Genomic DNA, 7,533 nt, shown 5'->3' with positions numbered 1-7,533 from the left:
TTGTTAGGAGCATGAGCCATCCATCCAAGGATTGGATGCTTTAAGTTCCAAATGAGATTACAAAATTGATTTTTTGCATCTCATTTGCCTTATGCTTTTCTCCTCTTGAATTATAAATTAAAATTACAAAACTTACTTAAATAAAGTTCCTAAGAACTAAGAACAAGAAGAGAGAACTTCAGGGAAGAATTTCTAGGCAGAATGTGAATGAAAATGTGAGAAAATGACGTCTTTGATTCGAATGAAATGTGCCCTATTTATAGAAGTTCCCTGGAGCCGCTGAGCTGCTTGTTAGCACCGCTCAGCAGCTGACCAAACCCTTTAGCATGGGTTTGGTCACTTGATCAAGCAGTTTTATCACCTCCTTAAGCAGGACTCATCAAAGCTAGTTGTGAGCTACTGGACCAGCTAGTTGTGGGCTACTTGAAGTGATGTCATTGGTGACTTCATGGTTTGCTTGATGGCTAAGTCAAGTCTGGGTGCACACCGCTTAGCACACCTGTTGCACCACTAAGATGCGTGTTCAACACCTTTGACCGTGTTGACTGGGACATGGCCTGGTGCTTGCTGATCTAGGCAGGAATCTGGTTCTCCGCTGAGCTGCTTGCTTGCACCGCTAAGCTACTTGTGGAGCAGCTAGGGCATGTGCCAAGCTCGTGGCTGACCGTGTCAAGCTTGAGTGCTGACCATGTCAAGACTAGTCTGGTGCTAGGTAGAGCGGCCAAGTAGGTCCGCTCAGCTGCTTGCTTGAGCAGCTTGGTCCAGGTTAGGCTGGTGTCTAGGTCAGCTTAGCGTTGCTTGGTCCACACTCAGCTGCCTGCTTGAGCACATTGCTTTTGACTTCTTTTTCTTTTTGACCATGAGTCTTTTTTTCTCTTTTTTTCTTCTTTCTAAATCCTACAAAATACATAAAAAAGAAATACAAACACAAATATACAAGATTGTGATATTTTATACAAAAAGTATTGTTTTAAGTTGGTTTTTATGAATTATGCTTAAGATAAGTGCCATAAAAGTGTATGAAATTTAAGTATGTTTGACACTTATCACTCACTCCCTCACTTGGTTTAGATACACTTTTTTTGTTTTGAAAAATTGTTTGCAATAACCATGTTACACGAATTTAAAATTCCATTTGCACAAAATTTCTTGTTAGGACAATATGTGATTTCACAAAAACATTTAAGGCTTATATCCCATTTTGCTCAGCAAAAGCTTAAAAATGTGCTTTAGAAAATTTTTCAATCATACAATGTTTGCCAATTAATTTCATTTAGCCAAATTCATTCGGATTTTTGAAATTTGTTTGAGTTTTTATGAACGAAGAAATTACTTTCTAAATAAACGTACATTCGAAAAAAATTTAATAAGTTCTTTATAATTTTCACATATTCATCAACCATGTTCCCCATCTTTAAATGATGGCTTGTCATTAAGCCAATGAAAAAATTGTTTTTGAAAGGAGATGTTTGATGAATACGGAAAATTATGAAAGACATAACTAAACTAACAATTTGCAAATATTTGAAATCACACAACATAGTTCAAACTAAAATTAAAAACAAGAAAGCCAACAACAAAGTTTAATGTATGAAAGCAAGGAAATAAATTTGCAAAAGATCAAATGCATAAAAATAAAGTAAAGAGAAAACCAATTTTGTTGCTTTGCTTAATCCTCTTCATCTTCATCAAGGCCTTGTAATCTCCCTTCCGGCTATTGAGTGTTAGCAACAAACTCCTTAAAGGTTCCACCTTGGAAATTTGGATGAGAGCCATAGATGCTTTGAAAGCTTCAATATGTGCTTGTAACCCCACGAAAGCAAGCAATTTGTTGTTGCTTTTCGAAACACCGTTCTTCAACAATTGCTTCCAAAGTGGCATTACTTGTCCTCCTACGTGATGGTTGAGAAGAGGAACCCACATCTCCAAATTTCTTTCCAAAATTGGCCCTAGCTTGGGCCAACCTTCTTTCCTTGCAATGAGATTGGACATAATATGTGTTGATCTCGGTTTTGAGTGCCGTGATCTCCCCATAAGACCCGGGCACTTCTTGGTACCTACATAAGTCAGTGATAAGTGATGGTAAAATCAAAGAGGCTATACCCCTTATTATGCAGTCATTGATGGCCGCTATGTCAATGGAGCCTTCCTCATAAATAGAGTTGATGAGCTCTGCCTTCCCTAGAGATAGATCCGAGACATGAGAAGCCGACCAAATGTTGGACAAAACAAAGATGGTCCAAAGTTGACATGCTTAAGTCATACAAAATCGAAACACCGGGCCACTTTGGTTGACCTCCAATCCTTGCAAAAATAAGCTCCTTCTTACTTGAGCATCATCATGTGATCCCCCTTCCCCGAAGAAGATGCCCTTATTTTGAGTTGAAATGTGCAGAGGTCATGGTCACAATTCGGAATTGGAGACCATGAATTTCCTAGGTAATCATTGATCATGTACTTATCATAGTACACTCTCTCACCATTGACCCAAGTGTATCTATTAGCTCTTGCCTCCCCCGACACAATTGAGTTTGCATAAAATTGCTTCACAACATCCAAAGAAAACATCTTGTTGGGTGTTGTGAGTTTGTTCCATCCAAATTTGGCCACCAGGAGCATGAACCCATCAAATTCTTATTCTTCCAAGTTGAACAGCTTTTCTAGGACTGTTGTACTTTTGAGGGTGATCTCGTTGAACATATTTTGGCATCCTTAGAGAAATATTTGGTGCTTTTCCTTGCTTCTTTTTCAACTTCCTTGCCTTTCCTTAAGAAAAATCTTCCACTCCAACAAAATATTTTACAATGCAATTTTTTTCCCATTCCTAGGAGTTAGAAACAAAAATGCTAAGGCATGTTGTCAAGTAAGCATACAATTTTTCTAAGGCATACACTTTTTCTCATGCTTTTTGGCTCATTTTAATGTTCCAGTTGTGAATATGCTTTGCTAAGTTTATGATGTTTTTAACACTATCAAAATATCCCCAACATCAAACTTTTTCAATCAACCAAGCAAAAAATCACATAATCACAAAAAGTGTCCAAGTAAAAATTTTCAAAATCTTTGTTTTCATCATATTTTCCAAAAAAGCCCCAAAGTTTAATTAACACATCAAAACATATTTCTTCAATGTTTTAAGGCATTTGATTCATGAAAAAGTGAGGATACAACACAAAGTTCATACAACTTGCAAGAATTCAAAATTTTGTGCATGTATGGACTTTTTCTCCTTTACGAAACATTTAAGATGAGTCTTTAAGCCAAAGCAACAAAATTTTGAAACACGAAACAAATTGTAATGTGGTTAGAATTTGTAATTTTAGAACAAAATTTTGGCTCAAAAACTTATTCAATTTCCTAAACATTTTTAGCCCTTGGTTGAGTCATTTTTTCAAACACTTTGTGAGCAAACCAAGGTCTTAAAAATTTTGCTTTTCCATAATCATGAGTGAGTCATGTTTAGGGATGTTTCTTCACAAAGTTCTTGAATGAACCAAATTTATGTTGGAGAAAAAGTATAGAATTTTTTTCTACTTCAAAACATAGACTTTTTAACCTTAGATTTTTTTTCATATGCACAATATTTCAACCATATTCCGCACACATTCAACACCAATATTCATGAAAGATTAAAGAGATTCAAAAATCACATATGTGTCCGTCAAAATTACCAAGAATGGAAATTTTTGAAACTTTTTGATTTGAGTTTTTTTTTATAAACTTTTGTGAAAAGTTTGACTTGATGTTTCAAAATGTTACCAATCAAAAAGAATTCAAGAAAAACATAACATAAAGGATTAAAAATTTTTAAGAATGAAGGAGATGGGACTTACATGTTTGAAGCTTGAATTTTTGGAAGAAAAGAGAAAGCTTTTGAAGAGAGTTGTTGGAGAACAATTGTTTTGGTTTTACAAAATGAGGATGGGGCTGAATTTTTGGTCAAAGAGGGGTTTTAATGGGATGGGATTTAAAAAAGATAAGAGGATAAGGGAAATCCTCTTTTGGGAGATTTTCTCCCATGTGGCTTCTAGATGGAGTGTTGGGCGCCCTGTCAACCCCGCCAGGCGCACTAGTCAGCTTTGACTGGTTTTGGCTTGGCCCATGTTGGGCCGCGTTGGTTCATGATTTAGGCCCATTTTCACCCCAAAAAATGTTTTACTCATTTTCCTCTTTTATTTGATTTTCAACAATTGTTTTTGTGCATCAAAATAATTTTTCTCAATTTTCTCTTGTAAAAAATGAAATTTAAAGAATATGATAAAATAAATTTAATGAAGAAAAAACATATTTATATATATTTTAAAAATGTACTGGGTTGCCTCCCAGCAAGCGCTTCTTTACCGTCACTAGCTTGACGCATGTTATCAAAGGTTAAGCTTTGTCCAACAACCCCATCCTACTGCTCAACTAAGCTAGATTCACCCCACAAGATAGAATTGCAATGCTCCCTTAGATTGACTTCAGTATTGGCAGAAAATGTTGTTTTCTGATTTTCTACCAATTGTTTGACCAACTGCCCAAATTAAATCTCCATGTTCCTAAGGGAAGCATCTATGTTTTTCTAGTTGGACATTGTCATTTGCATGAATTGGTTTAGAGTGTCCTCTAGTTTCACATTATTGTCTTGGATAGGATGTTGATATTGATTGTGTGTGGGATAGAATGATGGTTTCTGAGGATTGTCCTGCCTCCATGGTTGGTTTCCTTGAAACTGATTTCCTCCCATTGGGTAATTGTTCTAGAAATTTTGCTTGGAGGATTGTTAACAAATTGCGCATGCTTAGTCTGAGTCTGACACTAGCCCCATGTCATGATCATCAATACATTGGTCACATCTAAAAACCTTCTTCTTTGAATACTCTCTGATCTGTCTAGGAAGATCATTAAGCTTCTGAGATACTTCATCTAACTGTTGCTGAAGCAGTTTGTGCTGAGCCAACACAACATTTGTTGGACTCAATTCAAGGATTCCACCTCTCCTTGGTGGGGGTCCTCTCTGATGTTGACTCTTATGATCATTCAGGGCCATAGGCTCAATGACATCAATGGCCTCTTGCGGTGGTTTTGTCAATAGTTGTCCACCCATAGTTGCATTTAGAATCCACTTGTGTTGTTGTTGTAACCCATTCAAGAGAGCAAAAATTTTCAAAATTTTTCTCAATTAAGCACTTCACGTTTTGCTTTCTTTCATAATTTCTTCCCCAACCTTTAAGATTTAGAACCTTGGCTCTTTTTTGCTTTTTCATTGTATTTTTCAATCTCTTTTTGTTTTTTCTATTTTTGACAACTTTTCTTCCCTAACCTTTAAGTTGGTTTTGCATGATTTTCATAGGATAAGTGCCATGAAAAGTGTATAAAAATTAGGTATTTATGGCACTTATTAGCTATATTATAAGTAGGTATTGAGTATCCGAAAGAGACGATTTAGAGGTCAAACCATCATGATGATAGTGCAAAGGGTCAAATATAGCACTATTTGATTGCCTATGTTTTGATGAAGACATAGATTTAGTGAAAGCTTGAAGATGACTCAACAAATCAACATGTCATGGACTCAAGGGTTTCATATCTAGACTAGGTTCCTTAATAGAGTTATTTTTAGAAGTCCTAGATGTATGCCTTAGATATTGAGTCTAGGTTAGGTAAACCTTGATGCAATTCTCATAAGCCTTAAAAATAATCACTTCATTTACATGAGACATGCCATCTAGATTATTATGTGTTCATGCATTAATAATACATGTTACTTATACATCTTAGGCATAATATATTGGTAAAACATGTATAGTTGATAAGTATAACATATAGGTTGTTTACCATTTAATCATTTAGCTGAAAAATGTGCAATTAATCGATTAAGAGAGGTGTTAATCAATTAACGTGATTCCGGTTTTAACATATAACTGAAAACCTGAAAACAATTATTCCCAACAACCCGTTAATCAATTAAAAGGGCACTTAACCAATTAACTAGGTCTCAAAAATGTTTTCTATATAAACTATGTTTTTAGATTATGTGATATACATCATATCATTCATTTTTAGAATTTCTAGTTGAATATTATTCATGCTTAATTGTGTCATATAGGCAGAGTGAAATGCATTGTGAGATAGTGAGAGATAGTACCATGCTTAGGCTTTAATTGTCATCTTATTGCTTGTGGTTTAATATGTTAAACATTCCTATCATTTCTTGAATTTCTTTAAGAGAATTTTAGGATAGAAATTCTGTGTTTCTGCATGTTAATAAACTCATACATATTCATGTTAACTTATTCGTTTTGTATAGGGTTTTTAGTTGAGTTTTAATTCTAATACTTTGAGCAACATTGTGCTTTATAATACTCTATTTTTGTACTCCTTTTGTAATAAGGGAATCTGTCTCTTGGTGTCTTACCACCTAAGAGATTCAGGGAATTAATAAGGTCTTGAGTTTAGAACGAGTTCTTGGTTGGGCCTAGATTGTAAGAAAGATTTTCTTAGGCGATTAGGATAGTCAAACCAAGAAAGTGGGTTCTTGGATTCAAGAATGGAGCATCTAAGTGTTTATATTGGAAGTTTGCATGTAGCTATATATTCTATTCATTATTAGTGAAACAAATTTCCCCATATCAAAAGGCGAGGCCTAGATGTAGTTTGCAAGTGGAGCCGCAAACGAACCAGGATAAAATTTCTTGTTGTAGTATAGTATAGGGTTATGTCGAACCACAATGAATTGTCTAATAGAATGAATCATATGAATATGTCAATGCACAAATAATGAATAAACATATTTTGGTTTTGATTTGATTTTGATATAAACATAAACACTTAACAAATTCTTGAGAAGATAAGATCATTTTGAATGGTGAAAGTATTTCTCAATTTCTAATGTATTTGAACTACTTAGACAAGTTCTTATGTTTTACTTTGATTAACTCCAAACACCAAGGTCTGAAATCCTCCTTTTAGTGTATGTCCTAAAATGGTAGAATAATGATCACTTATATTTATTACTAAACAATATTACATCCACAAAGAGACTAGGTTGTCACACCCTAATCTTGGCTACTCTAATATTGAAGTAGTAATGAATATAAGATCTTAAGAAAAGCATGCTTAACTTGGAAAATAAACTAAGTAGTACAACTACTTCTTAGTTTATTTGTTAAGTGTTTGAGACAAGTAATTTTTCATGACTTGAAATCAGTTTTTAGGTGATCAATCTAAAAAGAGCATTCAGAACTTCTCAAAAATAAAATAAAATTAACCAAAACACCAACTTGAATGATTAAAATTCAAATTTAAAATAAAAGAAGAAATAGAAATACATAACCAACATTCAAAGGAAATTGTTAGGAGCATGAGCCATCCATCCAAGGATTGGATGCTTTAAGTTCCAAATGAGATTACAAAATGGATTTTTGCATCTCATTTGCCTTCTCCTTTCTCCTCTTTAATTATAAACTAAAAACTATAAAACTTACTTACAAAAGCTTATACGAACCGAGCTTTTAAACTAAGAAATCATAAGAGAGAATTGTGTTTTTTCTT

The sequence above is a fragment of the Lupinus angustifolius genome, chromosome LG15, assembly GCF_001865875.1.
Source record: "Lupinus angustifolius cultivar Tanjil chromosome LG15, LupAngTanjil_v1.0, whole genome shotgun sequence".
NCBI classification, from domain to species: domain Eukaryota; kingdom Viridiplantae; phylum Streptophyta; class Magnoliopsida; order Fabales; family Fabaceae; genus Lupinus; species Lupinus angustifolius.
Note: the sequence above shows the minus strand (reverse complement) of the source record.